The sequence below is a fragment of the Alligator mississippiensis genome, chromosome 9, assembly GCF_030867095.1.
Source record: "Alligator mississippiensis isolate rAllMis1 chromosome 9, rAllMis1, whole genome shotgun sequence".
Taxonomy (NCBI): domain Eukaryota; kingdom Metazoa; phylum Chordata; order Crocodylia; family Alligatoridae; genus Alligator; species Alligator mississippiensis.
The window spans coordinates 29,590,801-29,618,156 of record NC_081832.1 but is presented as its reverse complement, the minus strand read 5'-3'; the positions used below and the strand labels follow the sequence as shown (position 1 = coordinate 29,618,156).

The following is a 27,356-nucleotide window of genomic DNA, read 5'->3' as shown; positions in this document are numbered from 1 at the left end:
GGGCTGCCTGCTGTGCACTGGGCTCTGCACCCCACTGCCATTGCCTCTGGAACCACGTGCCTTCCACCACTGGGCAGGCAGGGGACACGATGCAGTCAGCATGCAAAAGGCACATGGAGTCGCACGTGGCACCAGAGACAGTGGGGTGCAGGCCCCAGTGTGCAGCGGGCAGCCTGCTTCCACCCCACACACAAATCTGGGGAGACACATGCCAACCATGTCTCCCCCGGGGTGTGCACAGTGGCAGAATTCCCCCTGCACCCCTGGACAAGCTGCCTGGACTCTGGCCATCTCACCACCCACCCTGGAGCCCCATTCACCCCAGTCTCTGCCCCTGCCTCTGCCTCACTCCTTCCCTCACTATGAGGGCCTTGATTTCCCCCGCCTTCCCTCCCCCACACTCCTTCCCCCGACATGCTGGGTGCTGCTCCACACACAGCACCATTCCTGGCTACATGCAGCAGGCTGTGGCTGGGTGTCTGTTTGTGTGCACACCCCTCCCCCCAGCCTTCTGCTTACCACTCACAGGCCACCTGTGTAGCACTGGTGGTATGCATACCAAAGTTTGCAAACTGCTGCCCTAAGCCACAGATGTCATCCTCATGATGTTCTCTTTACATGCACCACCCCGCTCTGGGCCAGAGACTCATCAGTCTTTCCCTCAGAGTCACTCTGGATCCTCAGACTCCTCAGCCTCTCACTTAGCCTATCCCTGGGCTGCCAGACCCCTTGATCTCTCACGCAGACCCTCTCTGGGCTGCCAGATCCCTCTGGTCTCACACTGGTCTCTCTCTTAGTCCCACACTGGGCCCTCAGACCCCTCAGTCTCTCACTCAGCCCCTACCTGCACTGCCAGACCTCTTGATCTCTCACATGATTCCTTCTTTGGGTCTTCAGATCCCTGGTCTCACTCTCTCCCGGCCACTCTCTGGGCCTCTGGATCTATCTTGTCCCACTCTCTCCCAGGCACTCTCTGGACCTCTGGATCCTTCTCATCTCACTCTCTCCCTTCCTTTTCTGTTAGGGTGTGGCCCCTCAGCCTTCTCCCTCCATGGGGTGACCCACAAGGCAGTGGAAGCTGAGGCTTTCAGGCACCCCATATTCACCTTTCCCTGGGGTGCAAATGCATAGCATTTCATGGAGGCTGTGCCGCCATAGGCAGCTCCACCATGCCAACCAGCCCCAGTAGGGTGCAGTTTCAGGTCTTAATCAAAACCAATTTCTAGGCCATCCTGCTCTATCCTGGTCCCTCTGGAGCTTCCCCTTTGTGCGGGCTGGGCGCAAGGCGTGGCCCACCTTTGCGCACGCGGGCTGTGGCCAGCAGCCCGGGCATGCGGGGTCGGAGAAGACCGGGGGCGAGCTAGAATTAGTCACGGATGTGTAGTGGTTGATTTAAAGATTGTTTACTTACACCAAAGATGGTCGTGGTGTAGGCTGGACAGTTTTCCAGGCACAGCTCCGCTTAAATCCTCATTTGAGGATTACGACAAGTTCACTCTCTCCAACGGAGTTATTGAAGCTCCGTGGGTTCGTTTCTTTTGTTCCAGGAAGGGATACATCTAGGAATCTATTGGCGACGGGGAGAGGCCAGAGGCTGTTCAGGCCCCTGTTGCCTTTTAAGAAATGCGTTGGGTCCGTAAGGATCTGCAGCGCTTGGAGATCTTCACACAAGGCGAAGGTTTTTTCTCTCTTGAACTCCAATTTCTCTCCAGCTTGGGCGGAAACTACTCAAGCTCTTTATATGGCTAGCAAGCCAATCGCTAGCCGCCACGTGTGCATAATTTCACGTGAACCAATAATGTGGTTCAAATTTGAATACAAATGGTGGGAACTCTTTGCACCGAGCATTTCTTAGATGCAAAAAGAAATGCACCATGCAAAGAAAGCTACAAATTGGCGGGAAATTCTCCGTTGCACCGGGGTTCTCTTCTGCAGCAGAAAACTCCACTGTGCAAAGAAGCTGCAATTTAGCGGGAAAATAATTTAGCAGTGCCGAAGCACACACAAAACAAAAATCACAACTTTGGGTTGTGACAACCTTGATGTCACACACCCCTCCTGGACTGCAGGCTTCCAGCCCCATTACTTGCCCTTCTTGGGCTACAGACCTCTGGGCCTCCTGGTCCTGGTTTAATCTCACACCTGGGCCCCCTGGCCCCTGGTTCAATTTCTCAGACCCCTTTCCTTGAACCCTTCTCTTCAGATGGCCGTACATCATCCATCTTCATCCTAGGCCACATGCTCCTTGACTCCCTTCCTATCTGGCTGTGGCCACACATGGACTTTTGGCCTACCCTGGGCCCTGGCCCCACCCAGACCAGGAAGATCTTTGGGATCCCTTGGCTCCAGCAATCTCTGGCAATGGTCCCTCTTGGAACTTTGGCCTATCCTAGGCCCTGGACCTACCCAGGCCAGCGAGATTCTGTGGGTCAGTCCTTCAGCTGTCAGTCCTCTCACTTGTCCCATGTGTGCCCAACTTCAGGCCCTGGAGGAGCAGGTGAGGGAATTCCAGGAGGATGTCAGCAGGCTGCAGGTGATCAGGGTGGTTGAGGAAGAGATTGACGGGTACTTCCATTCTCTGCTGGACCACACACCTGGTGGGAAGGTATCACAGGCAGCAGTCGATGCAGAAGGGTGGAAGACAGTCACCTCCAGATCCAGACGTCACAGACCTAGACGTCATACTACTGGTACAACTCCCACAGTGCAGCTGGGAAACAGTATGAGGCCCTAGCATCACTGGGAGAGAGTACAGCAACAGAGGCCACGTCTACAGTTACTACCAGGCAGGCTGAGAGGCAACTGGGCAGCCAGAGGAGAAGACATCATGACGACTCCCTCCTGAGAGGAACGGAGGGAGCCATCTGCTGCCCAAATCCTACAGTATGGGAGGTATGTTGCCTGCCCAGAGCTAGGATTCGGAATATGACAGTGAGGCTTCCAGACCTAATCAGATCCTCATCCATGTTGGAATGAATGATGCAGCCCGGAGTGGTCCGGGATGGGTCATGGCTGACTACATGGCTCTGGGAGACAGGCTTAGAGGCTCGGGGACACAAGTAGTCTTCTCATTGGTCCTCATGGCCAGCGGTCGTGGCCAGCACCATGGCAACTGCATTGAGGAGGTCAACTCATGGCTTCAGAGCCACCATGAGGGGTTTGGCTTTCTAGACCATGATCCTTACTTCCAGGATAAGACCTTGCTGGGATGAGACAGCCTACATCTCTTTCCAAAAGGTAAGAGTCTGTTCTCTTACAGGCTGGCAGACCTTCTACATAGAGGTTTAAACTAGCTTTGTCAGGGGACAGGGGTGCCGAGGTCAGGACGAGAGCAGGTAGGACAAGCCATGAACTGCATGCTGGAAATGATCAGGTAAGTACTAAGGGGCCCACTAAAAATCAGGCTAGGGGAATACTAAGGGCACCTATAGGGGGGTTAGGTGTCTCTATACTAATGCTAGAAGTATGGGAAACAAGCAGAAGCAACTTGCACTCCTGCTTGCAGACAAAGGCTTAGACCTGGTTGGTCTAAAAGAAACCTGGTGGGACCCTACCCATGACTGGGCAGTGGGCATTGAAGGCTACAGGCTATACAGGCAGGATAGATCTATCCTGCTCTATATGTTAGGGAACATTATACATCCTCTGTAATAAAGATGGGGACAGAGGACTGGCAAATCGAAGGCCTGTGGGTCAGATTACAAGGGGGTAGAGAGGTAAGGGACTTGGTAGTGGGGGTGTAGAACCTCACGCCAGGGTTTCTGAAAATTTCTAAGCGCTGGTTTTTGTTTGCAGTTTTACAAAAAATTTTAATTGCTTGGCCAAAACAAAATTTGTTTTACTTTAATTTGAAACAAAATGATTCCTTTTCCATTCAACTTGATTTGAATTTACAGTGAAAAAATGCTGTTTTTTGGATTGTCTTTTTCTTTGCTGGAAAATAGGAATAAACATGAGAAAAGGAGAAGAATAGCAGAATATATTAAAGTTGGAACACTTCAAAGAACACAGTTGTTAAAAGTTATTTCATAAAAAAGTCATCATAGAAAAATGTTGACCAGCCCTACTTTTTTTCCAAATCAATCTGGTTACATTAGTGCAACCCTCACACACACGCTCCTAAATTGGTTTAAGAATTCATGATATCGATTGAGTTTAATCTGATAACAAACCAAATTAACTTAAATCTGTATAAAGGCACTCTAACTGATTTAAGAGTATCCACGGCAATATAACCACATCAATTTCAAAATCCAATTTCTGTGTATAGTACAGATTTTGAGTCAATGAAATAGCATATTGCCACACAATAATTGTCTCCTGCTTTGAAAAACAAACCTACCTTTATTCTAACCTTTATTTAACATTCTTATTTGAGATTCTTGTTTGGTGACAAGTTTCAGTGATTTTGCTTTACATGGTCCTAGGCTAGGGAATAGCCACATAGAAGTATGAGTCAATGAAGCCAAAATGGATAAAGCTCAGAACTTTCCCTCCATTTTAAACCTGATTTGTCTTATCATGACTGCCATGTGGCCATGAGAAAGGCATTTCTTTCTCAAAGATATAAAGACCTCCCATATTTAAGTTAAATTCCTGGCTCCACAAAACTTCTATTGATTTTAACGAGGCAAGGATTTCACTTCCAGAGCCAGGTCTTCTTCCTCGTTTCCTTTGCAAGTAGGTGGTTAAAAAGGCCTACATATTCCAGGACACTAACATCTCTTAGAAGGAGCTCCCTAAAACAGTTCTGGTTTGGAGAAATTCTCCACTGAATTTCTCCACTGTAAATACCACACTTGTTAAATGTATTAGGGAAAACCAGCAGAAAAAAAATGTAATCTCCTGTGAAATCTGGCAGCATTGGGATGTCAGTATCCGAGTACAAAGAAAGGAAAAGTCTTGAACGACAATCTAGACATCATCATTGTGGTTGTAGAGGCAACACAGGCCAAAGTGGGCTAGACGATCTCATAGGGCGCCCACAGATGTTTAGGCAGCCTACTGGGGAGCTGCTCTAACTCATGGAACTTTACACAAAGCACCAAATATTAGAGTGCTGTTGAACCCCATGTGTGTTTGCCTGTTGGGTGGAAGGAGGGGGGAGAGGGTTGAGTCTGCCTGCAGTGGCCCTGACCAGCAGGCAGAGGCACTCCAGCAGCCTCCCAGGAGACTGCCAGACTACCCCTCTCCCCAACCATGACCCCTGTCATGTGGCCCCTGCCAAATACCCCTACTGGAGTTGCCGGGGGAGTTGGGCTGGGCTGCATGGAGCAGGGAGCTCTGTTTCCTCCCCATAAGCATCAGGTTTCCTAAGTTGCTCTGCCTTAGAGAGACTCTAGCTAATTGCTGATTTTTAAAATTAATTTAAAAGGGTTTTTTTGTGCTATTGGCCATTTTAAAAGCACTCTGCAGCCATGAGCATTTATGTTATAGCTGTAGAATGGTTTCAGGGGCCTCATTTCATGAAAAATTAATTTCAAATGTAAGTGTCAAAATGTGTAAATTTCCTTGTGTAGAGCTCAATTTTTCAGCCACGTTAAGAACATATCAGCAAGACTGAAAAAGTTGTGGGAACAAACGAGAAAAGTCCAGTGGCCATTTATTAAAGTCACCAATTTCCAACAGTTACCACAAAGTAGAATTTCAGATGCTGTAGCTAGAATCTTTTCTAAGTAGAGAGAAAGCAGTGATGTCTCAAATAATACTAGGTGGTCATTTGAAGAAAATGTAGACAGTCTTCAGGTGACCATGTGAACTGAGAGAGTTAGTACCCCATATCATGTCAGGGTGTGAGAGAACCCCTGCCCTCCCTGGGCTCCGAACCTCACACACACCCACAGCCCCTCACCAGACATCTGAATACTGTGCTCTATCAAGACATCCCTGAAAGCATCTCTGGATAGGTAAGTTTATACTATCTTTTTTTCCAATGTAGAATTATTTTATATGGCTACCGTAACTGATAACACAATGTTTTATGATTACTAAATGTTTTGATGTTGTTTTAATACATAGTCTGTATTACAGGTTGGCTAGGCGCTATGAGTGTATCAGCCGTGAGGCTGCTGGGTTTGGGATCGAGGAGGCAAGTCAGGAGTGAAGTAAAGGCAAATTTACTTAAAGCTTAGCATACAACAGTTAACAGAAAGGTTAATGTGACAAATAGATAGTACAGTATTAAAGAGCTAATAGGAATAATAACAACAGATAGACAAAATGACAGAGTTCCCACATGGGGTTGGCAACTTATCAGAAGTCCCTCTATGCCAGGTGCATGCCAAGTTGTTCCAGTGAAGTCAGGCGTCCCCAATCAACACTGTCCGAGGGGTCACCGGTAAGGTCCCTTGGTCAGGATCCAGTCTTCACTCACCCTGGGAGTTCGGGTTTCAGGCTTGGTACAGCGATGGTCCTTCTGTCCCATCCTTCTAACTGGTTACTTGACATGCATGTTCCTTTATGCCTTATTTTATGCTAATCTGTTGGCTTTAGAGTCACTCACAATTGTGCCCTATAGCTGTTACCCTATGGGATCAAAAGGTGTTAGAAATTATCATGAAAGGCTAACGCCTGGACTCGGATTCACTCAATAAGCAAATTACACCACATTACTTTGAGGTTTGAAATTAGCATTACTCTTCCCAAGCTCAACCCCTTAGTTTCTTATTCCCAGATTCCTTGGAATGTGCTAATTATATCAGGTGGTCAGATCTGGTTATGGCTTGACCTTTAAAAAACCTGTTAGATCAGCTAATCTTATAGTTCTGCTTGTTTTGGGGGCCCATGATCAGTACAAACAGTTAGATTCAACACTGGTTAACTTGTGACAGACAAATTCCACTTGCAGGTTGCAAACTTGCAAGCTTTGCATTAGCTAATCTTGAGTGCTTAGACAATTGCCTGAATGTCTCTAAGACCATGTATTTATTGCAACAACATTTATTCTGACATAGACATAGGACTTCGTTTTATAACAACATCTAAGGATTATATTGAGTAATATCAATCCTATAACTAAACCTTTTACTACTGCAAGCCAAGGAAAAGGAGCACCTTTGGTAAAGGTATACATTTGTACAGTACAGGCCACCTCATACCACTTACACAGTGGGGGAATATTAGTAGTACATTAGATAATTCACCCTCCTTCTTGAGCTATGAGGGCATGTTGTTTTGCTTTTCAGGCAGCTTCAAACAAACCCTTAATGTGGGCTGCCACTTCATTCCATCCCTCTAACTTGGGCATATCTACATCTTGAACCCAGGATTTTGGAAGACTTAGGTTAAGGGTGATGCTTTCTAATTGGGTTTTTGGCCACATTAAAGTAGTTTCCTGGTGTTGGACATATAAAATAGCTGATGCTCCTTGAAGATCTTGAGCTTCTGCACAGCAGCTGGCACAAGAGGCCCAATACATGCCGTTGGGATGGTACAAGCGGCTAGGACCTTCCCAAAAAACTCGCTGGGCTAGGGTAATATAGGGAGTTGCTGGTAGGGTTGTTATACAAATCATGTTGGGGGGACTATTGGGCCACCCCCTACATAAAGTTCCCAAGCCTATTAAAATACCATTTACAAGGTACACCGGGGATTGAGCTAAATACTTGGGGCCTTCTGGGTTTACAATTTCCCAAATGGGATGATTTAAGTCCCTGTCCCACATACACCCACCCCCCAGTCCTGTTGTTAAGAGATGGGCAGTGGACCATGTGCAGTTTGCTACCCAATGCACAACAAAAAAGCATTTTGTATTGCTACATCCCTCCCATCGTGTGCTCCATGTGTCTTGGTAAACTAACCGTTGGGCTAAAGCTGGGGGTAGCCCATGGTGCTCTAAACTGATAGGCCATTCTTTATGTCTGAGATCACTTATTACCTTGGAGAAATAAAGGTTAAGTGAAAGCTGTACTTGGGCACAAGCAGTGCTCCAGGTTTGATTAGCATTGGCTTGGAAGGCCACATGCATTAAAAGGTGACTTATTTTTGCTGCTTCTCGGCCAATGGTTGCCACTAACTCATCAGTGTACTTTAGGGTCATGTTATTAATCATACCCACCTTTAGTGAGAAAACCTATGGCTCGCCATATATTCATGATTCCTTGAGTGTTTTTCTGAGATTTATCTATGTTCCAAACTCCCATGGCTGAATTGATCACATTCCACATGTGATCTAGGGCATCTTTTTTTTTCTCGGGTGGTTGAAAGTTGGGCTCCGGGTTGGAAAACAGGTGGCCAGGCCCATCGCAGCATGTTTTCCGCCAACCAAGCACCCATAGAGCAGTTGGGAAATGCTGCTATGACAAACCATTGCTCGGGCTTAAATGTGATGCAAGCATTAAACAAGGAGTCATTAAGGAGGACCGGAGCCTTGGTTTGGAAACTCCAACATGGGGTGATATTAGTCAAACTGGGTAGCAGATACACCTGTGGTAGCTCCTTCTGGATTAACAATGTGCATCCCTGGTTAATGCAGAAAATGGCTAGGGGTTCCCCTGCAGGTGCTTAACCATCTCCCTTCTCCCTGAGATTGGTAAACCTCCCAATCAGGTCAGTCTATTGGTTTGGGTGAGTTCCTGCCTGTGTACTTAAATTTACATTGCCGCGGCATGACCATGGCTTTGGTATCTTGCAAAGATGATTCTGGCATGGTGCCCCCTAAGGGCTTGGCCAGGTGTTCTGGGCTGACCAGGGCAGTGCCCTGCAGACTTTCCCAAACTGCTTGGCGATATGCAGCTACTGTGTATTCAAGTCCGTGAGCGTGCCCTCCTTCATCCATATGGCAAAACCACAAAAGACCCGGAATGTAGGATTTGTTAGACTCCCATTCCGTGGACCTCCACTTGATAGCATAGGTGCCGTTTTTAAACCACTACAGTACCTTGCTGTATCTGGAGGACCAGTGTATTTGGTGAGCCACACACCATTACACCAAAGTATCATTGGGCAGGGGAATCAATGGAGCTATCATCTCCCATGGAAGTGGGGTGGGAGGGTTCGGCCACTTTCTTGGGCTTCAGGTGGGTGTAGAATTTTGAGCTACAGGCGTGGCAGTGGTAGTGATCACATCAGGACTCAGAGTGGGCAGGATATCTGCAGGCAGAATGTAACAGCACCAGGGCCATTGCCAGAAACCACAATCCCCCCCTGTTCCGTACTCATTTTTTCCCAGCCTGGCATATGGGAGAAAACCGAACAACCACCCCATTCCACAATAACATTTACAGGTCCCCCCTTGCCAATCTACAATCCACTGTCGGCAACTTTCAGGCCAGTTCCGCACTTCTTCAATTATAGCAGGCCTCTCCCAGTAGCGCAGCCTGACTGAGGCTTTGGCAGTGGGTGCAACCCGGGGCATGGGAGCATGTGAATGCCCCACATTAGTCAAACAGTGACAGACAAGCAGCAGTTCTATTAAGATGGCATTCCACCCCTTCATTGTTAGACAAGGGTGGCGGGTGGCAGTGTCACTCTGGAGCAGGGTTGTGACCCCAGGCTGCCTCCAAGGCTGCTACGGCTGTGCCCGCTAATGGACCCAATCTGCAGGAACAAGGAAAAATGGAGTCTGGCTTCCATTAGATGGATCTCACCTCAACACCCACCATGAGTTATGTGTGTCTCATGCCATTAACACCCCTTCCCACTTGTCCCCCTGCAGGTGCCTAACCACTGCCTGTCCCCTGCCTGGAGCTTTCCTCAGCCACCCCTTGGCCGTTCCACTGCCAGCTCGCGGGGCCCCCCCTGGCCAAATGCTTGCTGCATGGTGTTTCCTCTGGGGTGGGGCCGATTGTTGGCCCAGTTAATTGAGCAATCAGGTGTAAGTCCCAGTTCTTGAGGACCAGGCTAGCTGTTGCCCTGAGGGGTCAGGTCAAAGCTCAGGATCTCAATATTGCACTGTTAGACAGGAGGGTGTGCTGTACAATTGCACATGCACACATAAAAATAAATTAAGCACACGTACACTCACTAGGTGCATACACCCCTACTAGGCATACACACCAACACTAGCAGCTCAGATACACACACGTTCAAAATAATTAGTCTAGGTTCATGCACACCTATCACCAGTTTAAGCCCAAACACACACCAAATTTAGACAGAATCAGTTACTAGTAACTAACACCTGCACATCCAATACACATATGTGGATTACTAATTCATATACCACACACACACACAATGATATTTATATATGTGTATATATGTGTATTCACTAATTCACACACATACCACCCACCTACACATACACACAGGTGAATTCCTAAGTTGGGTGTTGTGATGTGTATGTATGTATATGCTCAATGTACTTGGGATACCTGGGGAAAGTTTAAGGTAAGAAAGTAAAAGTGTAAGGATTTAAAGTTACCAGGACTGGGACTAGAACCAGTAGACTGCAGGGGCCTGGGCTGAAGAACTGAGGCTTGGGGTAACTTTAGGTTAATTGATCTTAATTGATTAAAAGACAATGCCCAAAGCCTGCAGAACAGGGAAGCATGCCGGCACAGAGGCTGGGTTTGGAGCCAGAGCTACGGAGAAGCTGAAAAGGTAGATGGGGAGAGGGAAAAATGGGACTAAGGGAAAGTGTGGGTGTTAAAGAGGGGCTCTGGGTGTGCGGGAGTCAGAGGATGGCTCTGGGGCACCTAGAGAAGCCTGGGAAGCTGCAGGGGTGGCGGGGGAACGCCTGAAAACAGAGAGACAGACAGCAGAAAATTGCAGGAAGAGCAGCAGGAGAGACTGAAAGGCAGCAGGAAAGCAGAGAAATGCAGTAGAAAGTCACAGGGAAAAAGCAGTAGGAGCGTGGGAAGCAGGGGGACAGCAGAAAATTACAGGAAAAGCGGCAGAAGAGACTGAGAGGAAGCAGAAAGTCACAGGGAAAAGGCAGTAGGAAAAGGAGAGGAGATCGGGAAACTAGTGGAGAGGGGTGGAGGCTGGAATTGAGAGAGAGAGAGAGAGAATGAGGCTGGAATTTAAGATAAGGAAGGGACTAGGATTCAGTAAAACATGACCCAACTTGGGGTTGCAAATGACAGTGGTTTTATTGAACAGGGGAGATGGTAACACAATGCCACATTGGTTCCCTTGCACCCACACACCCACCCACCCACACACAGTGGCAGCTTGGGTTACAGAGACTTGGTGCAGGGGCTGAAGTCCACTGAAATCCAGTAAGAGAGAGACAGAGAGAGTAAGTGAGAGTCCAAATTGTAGGAGGAGGTGTACAGGTAATATCTACCTATCCCAGGCTGGAAGTTGATCCTCGATGGCCAGTTGGGGGTCTCCTTCAGCTTGGTGATGTCCAGAGGGTGTCGCTGGCAGGGCCTCTGGAGTGGATAGGTGATGTGAAGCTGGTCTGGTCCAGATGGAAATGGTGTTCCCACTGTGTCTGTCTTCACTGCCCCTTTTTATAGGGGCAGACCGTGTGTGACCCTAGTGACAGGAGGCATGCCCAGGCAAGGGTCAGCCCCGATGTACTGAGCATGTGTGATCCATGCAGGGATGTGTAGTTTCGGGTGTCTGTCATGGTGGGGTACAATGATAGAGTTGCTGTTTCTGCAGGGTCTTTTGTTTTTCAAATGCTGGTCTTGTCTCTGTTCCTGGGTGAGGTCCATGGTTCCTGGGTGAATTAATGCGAGGTGATGGCCCAGTCATTACAGGCCATTCAGTAGAGGCCTCCTACCATTGTATTTCAGTCATTCTCAATCATTCTCATTCATCGGGGAACCAATTTACATGGGAGGGGTACAATGAATCATATTATTGCAACATGGGATGCCCAGGCAGAGGACACAAGATGGAGGCCTGACATATAAAATGGAAACTTGACATGACTTTGATTCACTTAAAAACACAGGCCTAAACCATATAATATCCATAATAATAAAAATCAATACGACAATATACAACAGTAAAAATTAGTACAAACCTAATAATTATACGATATAAAACAATGGATATCCAAAACCAAAAACTTGCTAGCAAAATAAAATGTTTAAAGCTTATCCTAAGTTTGAGCTTACTTATACTTATCTATAGAGAATAGAGAGGGAGAGAAAAGTCAGAAATGGTTGGGGAAGGGGAGGGAATGCATTTTAAAATTAAAAAAAAGAAAAACAGGGTTTTGCTACACAGCGGCCATTCTCAGGTTGCACTTTAACATACCGTTGGCCCGTTCTACTAGTCCATTAGATTGTGGGTGATAGAAAATGTGATAGGTCCACAGCACATGATGTCTCGCAGTCCACTCATAGACAAGATGGTTGTAAAAATGTGAACCGTTGTCACTTTGCAGCTCCACGGGAGGTTGGTAGATGGCTAACAGGTCTTCCAGTGCTGTACAGGTATCCTTTGCAGTGGCCTTGGCGTAGGCCCAGACGAACATCATTCCGGTGATCGCTTCCACTGCTACAAACACATACTGTCACTTTCTGGGGGTGCAGGGGAGCAGGCCTATAAAGTCAAATTGCCAAACTTGCCATTTTACCTTTCCATCGCGTAACAACAAAGGGGTAGTTGAGGCAGGGGTCAGTCGAGCTTTGACCTCCTGACAGGTAATGCAGGAGTTGACTAATTCCTGCTCTTCCTTTTTAGTTAGGTGAATGCCCCAGGTGGCTGCTAGGTGAGCAGTGCCACCGCGGCCAGGGTGCCCATGCTGCCAATGCAGTTATTCTGCGGCTAGCGCTCCAAGGGTCTGCCAGAGGGAGGGGCTGGGTGGTTTCTCTGGGGGTGATTGAGTCTCTACTTCAGCAACAAGGGTTTTTGTGCTGCCTTTGGCTAGCTTATCCACTTGCCTGTTCCACTTTGCCTCAGACCCCTCAGCTTTTCTGCTCCATGTGCTGCATTGACATGTTGTATGTATGGGAAGGCCTCCCTGTGCCATTTTCCACAAGGCCTCCCACTTTTCATGGCTCCAGATGTCTCTTCCCCGCCTTTTGAAGTTTTCCCTTTTCCGCAAGGGTAGCCACTTGGTGCAACCCCCCACTACCTTCCATGAATCGCAGTAGATATAAATGGGCCTTGTAGGGTGGCCTAGTCCCTCTACCAGTTCATACTTGGCTACTCTGACTACAGTGGCTAGCTCAGCATGTTGCGCACTGACCACCTCCCCCTAGTGTGAGTTGCTTACCATCTCCGTATGGCAGCCCTCCTCCAGGTATGACCTTTGGCTGAGCTGTCGGTAAACCAGACTTCTATGTCTTCTGAAATGTTCATGTTGGGTGAAAAGGGAGGTGCTTCTTTGATGGGATATAGCTCATCAGAGCTGGCTGCATCTGGGTATACGTTAATCGTGCTTTCTGTGATCTTTTCCACTAGCGCCAGATGCTCCTTTGGGGTTACCCGCTGAGCCTGACTTAAAATATAATAGATCCATTTTTGCACTGTTGTTTCTTGGGCTTTTCCCCGTGGCGGGAGGTGTCAGTCAGACAATGCCATTCCCAGGATGGGCACTGGGGTGGTTATGACAGTGGGTAGGCTCCCCTCTCAGGGCCTCTGTGGCTTCTAAAGCTGCGGCTGCTGCACACAGTATTTGTTTTAGCAGGGTGTATTGGGCTTCAGTCCCTTTCCAGCCTCTGCTTCAAAACCCAAGGGATTTTCCCTCTGTCTCAGGTGTATCCCTCTGCCATAAACTTCAGTGGGGTCCCCTGTCAGACACATTTACATGGAGCCAAAGCTCCCCTTCTGGGCGCTGTGCTGCTAGGGAGGTGTGGGTGGTTACTGCCTCCTTGAGGGCCCGAATGGCATGTTGGTGCTCGGGGCTCCATTCCCACTGTGTCTTTTTCTTAAACAAATTATACAGAGGTCGGGCCAACATGCTAAACTCGGGGACATGCAGGCATCAGAAGTGAAACACTCCCAGCTGGGCTTGCAGTTCTTTTACATTGTTGGGGGCAGGGGTATCTACCAGGCCCTGCAGCTCTTTAGCCAGTATGGTGGGTCCACCTTGCTTCCATTGGATTCCCAGGAATTCACACTGGGCCCCAACTTCTTGGATCTTTTTGTTGGACAGTGTGAACCCAAACACCTGCACCTTCTCCTTTAGGGACTCAAAAGCACAAATGATTAATTCCCGGTCTTGGCCTCCCACCATGACATTGTCGACATACTACCAAACATGCACCTCCAAATGACCTAATTGGACTTCATGGACCAACTAGCACTCCATGGGCCAAGGTGGGGCTGTGCACCCAACCCTGGGGCAGAACTGTGTAGGTGTACTGCTGTCTCAGCCATGTGAAGGCAAACAAAGGCCAGTGATCTTCATGGGTGGGGATAGCCCGATGTTCCATGACCTCACTGGCCCTGCCAGCCATGAAGGGGGTACACCTCCTGAGGCAACACAACCCATCCAGGACATTATCCACCGGCAGCTGGAGGATGGAACCATCATTCAAACTCATTCCCTTGACAACAACCCGGTGTGGCCGGTACATAAACCAAATGGGGTTTGGCAATTAGCTGTTGATTTTAGGGCTTTGAATGCCAACACTGACCATCTGACGATCGCGGTCCTATCCATGCCTGCACTAACGGAAAGCATTAAGTGTTACGGCCCCCAGTGGATGGGATCCGTGGACATTAAAGGCATATTCTTTGCTATCCCCACGAAGATCACTGGCCTTTGTTTGTCTCTGATATCCCACTATACAGACACTGCCATACCCTTTTGGGAAGGTGGGGGGAGGGTGCTCGACTGACTGCACCACTTGTACCTTTCTCTTGAGGGAGGTGATTGCCTGTGCAACTAGTATTTTCCCCTCCCGATGCTCTAGTATCTCCAGGTGGTTTTGTTCTGCTCTGGCCGCTGCGCAAGCCACGCTACTAGAATACTTTTCTTCCCTTGATTCCCTCTCAAGCTGGGTTATTCACTCTTTTAGGGATTGGTTCTCCTCATGAAACTGAGTGGCCTCCTCCACCCCCAGTCTTAAGCAAGTTGCCAACAGCCAAGACAAGCATCCTTTCTTGGGTCTACCCTTCTGCATGGCAGCGAACGCGGCCCACTGACAAGGTACTGTGGCGGGATCACTCCAGGTGGGTCTCAACCTTTCCTTATCCCACCCTAGATTCCTAGTACCCATAACCTCTTCTATCAAAGCAATCAGTGGGGCCCACCCCTCTGTACCATTCTTCCCCTCCAAAATCTCCGTCCTTGATCCTGTTCGTGACGCCAATTTTGCTACAGGCTGGCTAGGCACTGTGAGTGTATCAGCCGTGAGGCTGCTGGGTTTGGGATTGAGGAGGTGAATCAGGAGTGAAGTAAAGGCAAATTTACTAAAAGCTTAGCATACAACAGTTAACAGAAAGGTTAATGTGACAAACAGATAGTACAGTAATAAAGAGATAATAGTGAATAATAACAACAGATAGAGAGAATGACAAAGAGTTCCCACATGGGGTTGGCAACTTATCAGCAGTCCCTCTATGCCAGGTGTGCACCAAGTTGTTCCAGCGAAGTCAGGCGTCTCCAATCAATGCTGTCCGAGGGGTCACTGGGAAGATCCCTTGGCCAGGATCCGGTCCTCACTCACCCTGGGAGTCCGGGATCCAGGCGTGGTACAGCGGTGGTCCTTCTATCGCGTCCTTCATGCTGGTCACCTGACATATGTGCTTCTTTATACCTTATCTTATGCTAATCTGTTGGCTTTAGAGCCACTCACAATCGTGCCCTATAGCTGTTACCCTATGGGATCAAAAGGTGTTAGAAATTATCATGAAAGGTTACCACCCAAACTAGGGTTCACCCAATAAGCAAATTACACCACATTACTTTGAGGTTTGAAATTAGCATTACTCTTCCCAAGCTCAACCCCTTAGTTTCTTATTCCCAGATTCCTTGGAATGTGTTAATTATATTAGGTGTTCAGATCTGATTATGGCTTGACCTTTAAAAAACCTGTTAGATCAGCTAATCTTATAGTTCTGCTTGTTTTGGGGGCCCATGATCACTACAAACAATTAGATCCTTCACCTGGAGAAGCTGGGTGTGATTTCATAGATTTCATAGACATAAGAGATGGAAGGGACCTTGGACAATCATTGAGTCCAGCCCCCTGCCTGAAGGGCAGAAAGTCAGCTGGGGTCATAGGATCCCAGCAAGATAAGCATCCAATTTACTCTTGAAGGTGTTCAATGTAGGTGCTTGAACCACCTCCGATGGCAGGCTGTTCCAGAACTTGGGGGCTCAAACAGTAAAGAAATTCTTCCTTAAGTCCAGCCGGAATTGGTCTTGCAGTAGTTTGTAACCGTTCAACCTCATCATCCCTTGGGGCACTCTGGTGAGCAAATGTTTCCCCAGATACTAATGATCATCCCTGATAAACTTATAGGTGGCCATCAGATCACCCCTGAGCCTGCACTTTTCCAGGCTAAAGAGCCTTGTGGCTCTCAGCCTGTCGTCATAAGGTCTGTTTTCCTGACCTCTGATCATGTGCGTGGCTCTTCTCTGGACTCTCTCAAGCTTCTCCACATCCTTTTTGAATTGTGGAGCCCAAAACTGGATGCAGCACTCCAGCTGTGGCCTCACCAAGGCCAAGTACAAGGGGAGAATGACTCCCGGGATTTGTTTGAGAAGCATCTATGGATGCAAGCCAGCGTTCTGGTCACTTTACTAGCTGCAGCATCACATTGCAGGCTCATGTTCATCTTGTGGTCAATTATGACCCCCAAGTCTCTTTCTTCCATAGTGCTAGCCAGTGTAGCACTGCTGAGCCTATAAGGATGCTGAAGGTTTTTCTTTCCAAGGTGGAGAACCTTGCATTTTTCAGTGGTAAACACCATCAGGTTCTCATCCGCCCATTTGCTGAGCCTGTCCAGGCCAGCCTGGATCACCCTCCTGTCTTCTGGTATGGATGCTTTGCCCCGAAGTTTGGTGTCATTGGCGAACTTGGCCAGTCCACTTCTGACTCCAATGTCCACATCGTTAATGAAGATGTTGAACAATATGGGTCCAAGGACAGAGCTTTGGGGGACCCCACTGGTCCCAGGGCATCATGATGAGTGACTTCCATCAATTACTACCCCCTGGGTCCGACCCCGGAGCCAATTTCCCATCCAGCAATCATGATGGACCCAAGACCACAATTGGCCAGTTTTGCCAAGAGGTGATCATGGGATACCAGATCAAAGGCTTTTTTGAAGTCAAGATATATGACATCAATCTCTTCTCCCTTGTCCAGGTGATAGGTCACTTGGCTGTAGAAGGAAATGAGATTGGTCAAGCAAGACCTACCTGCAACAAACCCATGCTGGCTGTCCCTCAGGATGTTGGCATCAGTCAGTCCATTAATGATGGCCTCTTTAATAAACTTTTCTAAGATCTTCCCTGGGATAGAAGTCAGGCTGATGGGCCTATAGTTTGCCGGATCCACTTTCCTCCCTTTCTTGAAGGTAGGCACCACATTGGCCTTCTTCCAGTCTTTGGGCACTACACCGGAGCGTCAGGAGTTTTCAAAGATCCATGCCAGTGGCTGGGTTATGATGCTCACCAGCTCCTTGAGTACACTGGGGTGTAGATTGCCAGGGCCGGCTAACTTGAAGGTATCCAGCCTCTCAAGGTGTTCCTTCACGAGGTCACCATTGATGGAGGGCAGGGGATCTCCCTCACCCGGACCTCCCTGTCCTGTAGTGGGCATGGGCCTCCCATGGGACTGATGAAAGACCAATGCAAAGTACCCATTTAGTAGGTTGGCTTTTTCCTGAGCGTCAGTTGTCAGTTGTCCCATCTAGTTCAGCAGGGGTCCAATGTTGCCCTTGCTTTTCCTCCGGCTCCCCACATATCTGAAAAGGACTTTTTATTGTCCTTGATGCTTGAAGCTAGTTGGAGTTCAGTTGCAGCCTTGGCTTTCCTGGTTTGCTCCCTGCAGGACCAGACCAGTGCAGAATATTCCTCCTTGGAGGTGAATCCCATCCTCCATCCTTTGTAGGCCTTTCTTTTTAGCCTCAGTAGGTCTGCTAGATCCCTGGAGACCCAGTGGGGTTGCTGTGCCCTCTTGCTGTCTTTCCTCTGAGATGAAATAGAATTAGCTTGTGCATTGAGGATCACTCCCTTGAGGAGCAACCACTCTTCCCGAACTCCCCTCCCCCTGAGGTTGTGGTCCCTTAGGGCCTCACTGACAAGCCTCCTGAGCTTGTCAAAGTCAGCTTTCCTGAAGTCAAGGACTTAAAATTGTTAAATTGCCTGGACCCTGTTTTCGGATCTGTCCAGGTATGAAAATTTGTTTTTCTTGCCGTTATTGACCAGTTTGGAAGTTGTAGATCAATTAAATGTGATGTGTCTTGAGTGGCTAAACAGGATATCTAGAGGCATTGGTTACTGGACCTGTCTTTGGGTATTTCTTTAACCATGAGGAAAATTTACAATACCCTGTACTGGTGATGATCTGTTTACAAAACTCCAGACAGACATTGAATGATTGAGACATTTGTAACACCTTAGACATTAGATGCTGGTTTTGAGAACTAGAGGATGTGTTTAGCAAGGCATAGCCTGCATTTGTCATGTACCGGACATCTTTCCTGTGCTCAGTGCACCTTTTACAGGTTCTTCTTGAAATGTATACTTAGTCATTTTGTTTTTTTAGTTACTAGTTCAATTGAAATGTATATGTAGCTTCCTTGCCTTTTCTAGTTACACTATCTCAGTCTTTCTCTCTTGCTCTCTTAGCTTGGATATACACATGTGATGAGTGTGGCAGGTCTCTGCCAACAGTTTTCCTTTTAGAGGAACCATCACTTTTATTTTTAGACTTGGGTGTGGTAGAGGGTTGAGGCCTATCTAACTCAACGCTGTGGCAGAGTACAGGTTGTGTCTGCCATTTTAAGGGATCTGAGAAGATGGCAAGCATCCTGTAGGTGGGAGCAGACCCAATTAGATGGTTACATATTAGGAAGGAGTCTTCCTGATTGGTGAAGAGGCTGGGAGCCTGAGTATAAGGCTAGGCCCCAAAAGCAGGCTGGCAGTTACATCAGGGGGCCAAAGGAACAACATCACCCAGCCAGAGATCTGCTGCTCCCAGAATAGCTTGGAGGTGTCAGGGTAGGAACTATAGGGATGGAAGAGGTTCCTGGTCCTGGGGAATGACTTAAAACAATACCCTGCTGGGGCTGGATGGTGTGGTGGGGCTGCATGTGGCAAGGCAGTCTCCAGGAAATGCCACACCTGTGCCTCCCCAGTGAAAAACAAGTATGGGGTTCCAGAAAACCTCAGTTCCCACTGCCTTGCAGGTGACTGTGTGGAGGGGAAAGGTTAGGGGAGCACACCCTGACAGAAAAGCACAGGGCCCAGGCCCACTAAGTGGGGCCTAAGGTGCAGTCCAGGCCATAAGAAGGGGGCCTGAGACAGGGCCCAGGCCCACTGAGTGAGGCCTGAGGTCCAAGGGGCATTAGGTCCAGCAGCCCAGTGAAGCGCAGGGTAGAAGCCCCCTGAGAGAGCCAGGTGTTGGGCACGGTAAAAACCCACTGAGGGAGCCAGGTGTTGAGGCCTCAGTGTGGGGGCATGGGAAGAAGCCCCAGTGAGTGGAGCATGAGGCCCAGGTAGGTCTGAGGACCAAGTTTGGGCTGGGTGAGGCTGAGTGCAGCCCAGCTAAGGAGCTGGGGGAGTATTAGTGGATATGGATGCCATCTGCAAGGCACAAGACATGGTATAAGAGAAGGTTTGGAGTCATGCATTTGCCCTTGGCATCAGGGAAATTACATGGGTAGTCTCCCACCTGGGAACAACTTAAATTGCACCAAAGGTGTGGCAGGAGAGGCAGGTGGGTGGACTGCCCTAGTCATGTGGGTGGATCAACATTTGGACCGGCCCTGGGATGGCCTGCTTGTTACAAATGCCTAGCGGGTGGCAACCACTAGCAGAGCAACTGTTTGTTCTTCTTGATAGCACTCTCACTATCGTCATCCACTCTTTCCCCCGCCTTCATTATAACTGTTACCATCTTATGGCATGGGTCTGGTGTTGGGTGCCACAAGCTCCACTTTCTCTATGCCTAATGGTTTGCAACCATTAGCAGAGACTTGATTTTTCTTGTGTCAGTCTTGTCACCAGAATCCTGTTTAGAAAGGTAAGAAAGATTTATTGACTTAACAAAAACACAACTACGCGTAGTAATAAAACAAACAATGACAGACAAAAGCAATTTGCATCGGCAACTTATCGGCAGTTCCCTCTGATGCCTGATACACAGCAAGCTTCTCTTTCCACAAAGTTCAGCGAAGTCAGGCATCCCTGAACAACACTGTCCAAAGGGTGCTGTCAAGGACCCTGGAATGCAGTCCTTGGGCTCCTCGAGGTTCACAGGCCCACTGATCCAGGCAACAGCTAACTAAGCCTTTTCACAGAGCTGTATCTTCCTTCTGAATGTTTTCCAGATATTCCAGCTCATTTATAGCTTCTGAATGATACTGATAACGACCGACCACTCAGATTCCTTTTACTTCAACTGACCTTAGACTGACCAATTAGCAGTACAAGCCTTGCATTCCTTTGATAAGGTAATTTTAACTGTGCCACAGGGCCTTACTACTTCTAGGCTTTGCTAAATTTACTAGGCCTTACTTTATACAAGGCCCCACTACATCTTAGACTTTAATTAGGCTTTTAGCAACAACATATAGCTTAATATGTAAACCAATACAGAAAAAACACTTGGTCTAATCTTCATAGAGCCTTCAGCAAGCGCCTTTATCACACAGGCACACTTTTCAGCTGTCACAAGTCCCACTAGGGGAAATGCCTTACTTGACTTGGTGCTGGCCACAGAGGACTTGGTGGGGGATCTGGAGGTACAAGGTAACCTAGGAGATAGTGACCATCTGTTGATAGGATTCACTATCCGGTGAAAGGTGGGAAAGATAACTAGCAGGGCAAAAGTGCTAGACCTCCAGAAGACCAACTTCATTGAGCTCAGGAGATTAGTTAGAGTGGGACTGAGGGGTAATAACATCAGTGAGTTGGGAGTCCAGGAAGGGTGGGGGCTCTTCAAGGGACTGATTCTGCAGGTACAGAGGGGTACCATTCTAGTACACATAAAGGGCAAAAGAGCCAAGAAACTCTATTGGCTGAGCAGGGAAATCGAGGAGAGCCTAGAGGGGAAAAGACAGGCTTACAGGCTGTGGAAGCAGGGGGCAGCCACCAAAGAGGAGTATACCTGCTTGGCTTATGCTTGCAGGGAAGCAGTGAGGAAGGCCAAAAAAAGATTAAAGGTAACAAAAGGTCCTTCTTTAAGTACTTAGGGAGCAAGAAGAAGGCACAGGGTAACATAAGGCCAATACAGGATTGACTAGAGCAACTTGTAACAAATAGGATGGACAAAGCTGAGCTCTTAAATGATTTCTTTGCATCTGTGTTCCTGGACACAGATACAAACACACCTCCCAATAAGACTTTGTTTGGTGTGAGAGAGATACCAATCCACCAACAGTCAGCGCTGACCTGGTGAAAGGGCACTTGGAGGTGTTGGACATATTTAAGTCAGTAGGCTTCGATGACCTTCACCCAAGGGTACTAAAGGAATTGGCCGGTGTCATAGCGAAACCACTGGCACAACTGCTTGAGTGCTCTTGGCACTCAGGACAGGTCCCAGAGGATTGGAAAAGGTCCAATGTGTAAACACACTATAGGGTAGGGAGCAAATTCAGGCAGATTTGGACAGATTGGGGAGGTGGGCAGATCAGAATAGGATGCAATTTAACAAAGATAAGTGCAAAGTGCTGCACCTGGGGAGAAAGAATCACCAATACACCTGTAGACTGGGAAGTACCATTCTAAGTAGCACAGCAGCGGAAAGGGATCTCAGAGTCATAGTCGACGCAAAAATGAACATGAGTCGCCAATGTGATGAGGTAATAAGTAGGGCTAACTGCACGCTTTCCTGCATTGGTAGGTACATCACGAACAGGTCTAGGAAGGTGATACTTCCCCTCTATGTGGTATTGGTCAGGCCACAGCTGGAGTACTGCATACAGTTTTGGACGCTGCACTTCAAGAGGGATGTGGATAACCTGGAAAGGGTTCAGAGGAGGGCTACTCATATGGTTGAGGGCCTACAGGTAAGATCCTATGAAGACAGATTGAGGGATGTAAATCTCTTCAGCCTCCTCAAGAGAAGGCTGAGAGGTGATCTTCTGGCTGTCTACAAGCTAATCGGGGAGTTCAGCAGGGAATAGGGGATACTTTGTTTACCAGGGCACCCCTTGGGGTTACTAGAAACAACGGCCATAGACTCAAAGAGAGCAGATTTAGATTGGACATCAGGAAAAAAAAATTTATGGTGAGGGGTGCCAAAATATGGAATGGACTTCCAAGGGAGGTGTTGCTTTTCCCTATCTTGGAGGTGTTTAAAAGGAGATTAGACAAGCACCTGGCTGGGGTTACTTGACCCCAGTGCTCTTCCCTGCCCAGAGCAGGGTGTCAGACTCGATGATCTAATAGGTCCCTTCTGACCCTTGAAAGCTATTAAATTGATGAAATCTTGTGCAGGAGGGTTTCTTGCCTAGCTTTGAAAAATTATAAACACTAAGGTGATTTGGCATAATCTAGCACAGAGAATGAAATGAATTGGGATTGCTTTATTTTGCATTTTTTGTGCACATGCACTGTTATTTCAACTTGGTCATATAGATTTTGTGTGTAGGTCTGGCTCAGCTGTCACTTCACAGTCATCAGTACCCTGTGATGGTCACCCCCAGCATCAGGACCTGCCTGGGGAGAACCCTTAAGGATGCCACGCAGGCCAAGTATGTTGGTGACCTGAAGGAGAAACCTGATCAGAGAAAAGTCTTTCAGGTCACTTCAAAGTGGGATGCTAACAAATTCATGCCCCACAGGAACTTCATGCACTTCACAGACTGGTGCGTCACAGCCTGTCTCAGCTGCTTTCCAGTCAATGGCACTGTCCAATACAGCTGTAGAGACAAGAGGTGCCAGAGATATGGCAGAGGGAATCCCTGAGAGGAAGACCCTGCCTCACACCACATGTGGCTGTAAGCCCCATGTGAGAGCCTGGGAACTCTGCCATGATGCCATACAGAACCAGTTGGTGAAAGCCATCTCAGGGTCAGTTAGGATAGTAGCTGTGAACTATGTTGTCCCAGACTACCACAGCCAGCTGCACCTGAACTTTGTGGTAACAGACAAGGACAACAAAAAGATGATTGATGTGACCATCCCACTCAGGAAAAAGTGGCAGGCTTTCACTGAAGCCCAGGAGCAAAAGCTGTCCAAGTACAGGCCACTAGCTGATTCCTTGAGGGAGAAGGGGTACAATGTAATGGTGCAGACAGTGATCTTTAGGTAGTTGAAACATGGGACACAAGCACTGAGAGCATCTTACAAGCCTGCCAAAGTACCTTGCTGCTATATTAAATCATCTGATGGTTCTCCAATATGAAGACAGATAGCTGAGACCACCTACGAGATGCAAGACCAAGAGGATGGACTGAAACCCCCCATGCACACCATACACTCACAAATTCTATTAATGCCCTTGAATACTACTCACACTCACAATTGTATACCATATGTTAAAATCATTGTGTAACAATGTTTTACAACCCTACAACTCTGTACTGATGTGGTTATCCTGCATAGGGTCTTGTTTCTCTTTACTCTACAGCAGGGCTTTCAACTTTTTTCCATATGTGTACTCCCAGCAGCTGAATGAGGAGCTGGGGGGAAAGGAGGGTGTACGCAACCAAACACAGAGTGGGGTGGGGTGGCAGTGTGTGGCTGGATGTGGAGCGGCGGTAGTGCAGGGTGGCTTTGGCTTCTGCCATATACAAACTTCCCTCCCTGCCCTTTGCATCTGGCTGGCCAGGTAGTGCTTGTGTGGCCTGCAGAGGGGTGCCACTGCTTTTGCCCCCCCCTTGCCCCGCACCTCAAATTCCCACAGCCCAGAAAGCAATAGTGGCCCTGTGGTGACAGTGGTAGTGGAGGTAGATGGGTGTGACAGGGTGCTTTCCCAGGGCTAGATCTCGAGTTAGCCCACCCTCCTGTCTAGGACAGTCTGCCCTGACTCACCTTCACCAGGGAGGTAACTGGCCTGGAATATCTTGGGGGTTGTTCCACTACAAACAGCCCTGCCAGGCCACCCTTCCCTGGCAGGGTGCAGTTTCAGGTCATGCCATGACTAAGAGCCTCCTGCCATCCCCATAGCTCCTGCCCTTACCTCCAAGATGTTCACCGAGCAGTAGGTCAGCCAGATAATGTTACTCCCTCGGCAGCTGGCAGCAAACTGCTGCCCCTGCCTGGCTTTCCTAAGTTTGAAAATAACCGCCTTAATAAAGCACCTGCCAGCTGCCTGCCTCCTGCCCTTAAAGTAGCAGGCACCCAAAGGTGCACTTCCACAATGGGCAAACAGGCTCCCCATCCCTGTCCACTTTCCTGTGCTGGCAGGAAAGTGCTGGCAACCACAGGTGAGCCAGGGGACATGGGGGGGCAGGGGTGAGTTGTGAGGGGCTGGGGGGCAGAGGAGGAACCCCAAAGGGCAGAGAAGGAGCCCCAGGGGCAGTGGCTGTGTCAATATGAGCTGGGGGTGAGAGGGAGAGTGGCGGGCCAGATCTGGGGGGGTCCCAGTCATGGCAGGTGTAGGGGTAGGCAGGCCCAATGAGACCTTGGCAACCCCCAACTGCCTGCAGTCTGGGCCACTTACCTTGTCCCTAAGAGCAGGTGCACTGGAAAGGCACAGAGCTAACTTTGTTCCTAGCCATACCCCTGCTTGCCAGCCCTCTATGGGCAGGTCAAAGCAGTGCATGTTATAGGAGGTATTAACCCTTAGCATGTGACTGCTCAAAACATGTGCTAATTTTAACACCAATTAGTACATGCTAATTTTAATGTGTAACAAGGCCCTTAGAGAGCAGTGGTAAAATCCTGGCTCCTTTGACATCAATGAAAAACTTTAATTTATTTTATTAGGAACCTGATTTCACCCCCATAGGACTTCAGTGTCACATTTTCAGTTTGTAGTATAAACCTTTGAATCAGCTAACTCCTAGCTGGTTGGCTTATCTGGCAGTGAATAATTGTTATTTGTCTAGCAATCTGTTGGCTGATCTGATTAGCAACTACATGTGGTTATCCTGAAAAAAATGAAATCCTGGTCCCCACTTGAATCAATGGGGGCTTTGCCATTGACTTCAATGGGGCAGGGATCTCAGTAAAATTTTTTTAATTATAAGATTATTTTTGTCACTAAATCTGAGTTCCAGGTGACACATCATTGAAAAAATTCTTTGTGAAAGTTATGTTAGGGTGCTTGTACAAGTGATGAGTCGTCCACATAAACGTTATGAAACGTTACGAAAAATCACTTTGTGTATAGTGTCACAACCCAAGGGTGTGATTTTTTGTTTGTGCGCGCTTCGGCACTGCTGAATTATTTCCCGCCACTTGTAGCTTTCTTTGCAGGGTGCATTTCTTCGTTGCAACACAGAAATGCACGTTGCAAGGAGTTCCCGCCATTTGTATTCAAATTTGTGCCCCACTATTGGCCAGTTTTAAATTATTCCTACGTGGCGGCTAGCAATTGGTTTGCTAGCCGTATAAAAGGCTTGAGTGGTTTCCGCCCAAGTTGGAGGACTCCATGAACATCAGGAGGAGGAGACTTCACGTCTCGTGAAGATCTCTAAGTGCTGCGGAGCCTATTGGACCCAGCGTGTATTTCAAGAAGGCTACAGGGGTCTGATCAGCCCCTCGCCTCTCCCCGTCACCGCCTAATCCCTCGACGTACCCTTCCCTGCGTGCAAGTTCCACAGAGCCTAGCAAACTTCGTGTGAGTGAATCCAGAGCTCTGTCCGAGTCCTTAAACTGGGACTTAAGTGACGTTTTCCTGGAAGTTTTCCAGCCTGCACCACGACCATCTACGGTGTAAGTAAACAATCTTAAATCAACCATTAAAGCGTCTGTGCCTAATTCTAGCATGCCGCCTGCCTTCCCCAACCTGGCATGTCCGGGCTGCTGGCCACAGCCCGCCACGCGAAAAAAGGGCCTCGGACCGCTCCCGGCCCGCACATATAGCAGAATGGCGTAACCATGTACGCATGCATGGGGTTTTTTCGTGGCAGATTTTGATTGATAGTGGCAACTTAGACCACCTCCGACACATTTTATTTTGACCGTGACCAATTGTTCTAGGAAGCTTCCTATGATCGTGATAATTCTGGCACATGTACATGTTGCATACAAATAAATTCACAACTTTATGTGTTCTGATGCCCTTTGGCCACCAGGCGCTGCTTGAATTTACTCGTAATTTCATGTACTTTGCAGTTCAGTTGTTAGTTTTCTTGTGTAATGAATGCCTTTTCACAGTCTGTGTTGCTGTACATCCCAATGCAGGAGCCTGCCTACAGACCATTCCTTGCTTCTTAATAAGTGAATGAATTTAATTAAAATGTATTTTTTGTACTGAAACCAGCTTCTGTTAGCAGACCCAAAATGTACTGTAGTCACAGCTTCAATGTGTTCTGGTGCCTCAAAGAGTGTGCATCTTGAACTGTGCCAGACACCCGTCAGCACAAACCCTGATTTTTCTAATGGGAAATTTTCTTAAGGGAAAACAACTGGCATCACTTTGTGAAACACATTCACAATAGTGTCCACTGTGTACTGCAGTTTGATGCTGCTGACCCCATGTCTTAATCATTGCTCCTGACACAGGACAGACCCTGTTGTCCCTCTCAGTGTTTCCCCATCCAAACTACCATGCAGCACCATTTTTATGGAGCCATTTCCCTCAGTGCTGGTAAGTGTGTTTCGCTCACTGATACAGATTTGAAAATGTTCGGTCCCTGACTTAGGGTTCCACTGGGTCCTGTTAGTGTCCAGTTCCCCTATACTGACTCCTGTCTTAGTAGGTCTTCCTCGTCTCAGCCCCCCAACCATATATTATATTTTTCTATGTCTCCCATCACCCCCTGCTTTTTAGGGATGCCATCAGTGGAAATACGTTGTCCACTTGTCATAACACTTCTACATCCAAACCTCAAATTAAGACTTTGTAAAATACTCTGTCTTTTTTTGTATATTCTCAAAAGTTTTGAACCATTCACAGTATCACAGCCCCAGCTATGCTCCATACCCCAAGATTGAACTTCCATACTGTCCCCCATCACATACAGCACACAAAAACTATTCCCCCCACCATCCCACACCCCCTCAAGGGGAAAACGCACAACCCCAGCAGTTGCCAGGTACAAGGCATTTGCCAATACATGAATTTATTGTATACACACACAAACATAAAAGAGTAATACTTTATTATCCTTTAAAATTTAAATTAAAATGTATCCTTGGGGTTCCTTTTTCTGATGTTGTGACTATTCTGTGGGAAGAAAGAAGAGATTATAGTTTGTTTCCCTCCCCTTAC

At 47.9% G+C, this 27,356-nt stretch overlaps 1 long non-coding RNA gene across 2 annotated transcripts; it reads left to right on the top strand.

The window, feature by feature from the left end:
- LOC109283781 (uncharacterized) lies at positions 1-24,407 on the top strand. Of its 2 annotated transcripts, none has more exons than XR_002091054.2 (3): positions 1-15,024; positions 21,873-22,038; positions 22,623-24,407. It is a non-coding gene; the product is annotated as an uncharacterized LOC109283781 (long non-coding RNA). The 2 variants fall into 2 exon arrangements; XR_009464356.1 differs by lacking the exon at positions 1-15,024 and adding an exon at positions 17,245-20,481.
- Positions 24,408-27,356: the final 2,949 nt, after the last annotated feature.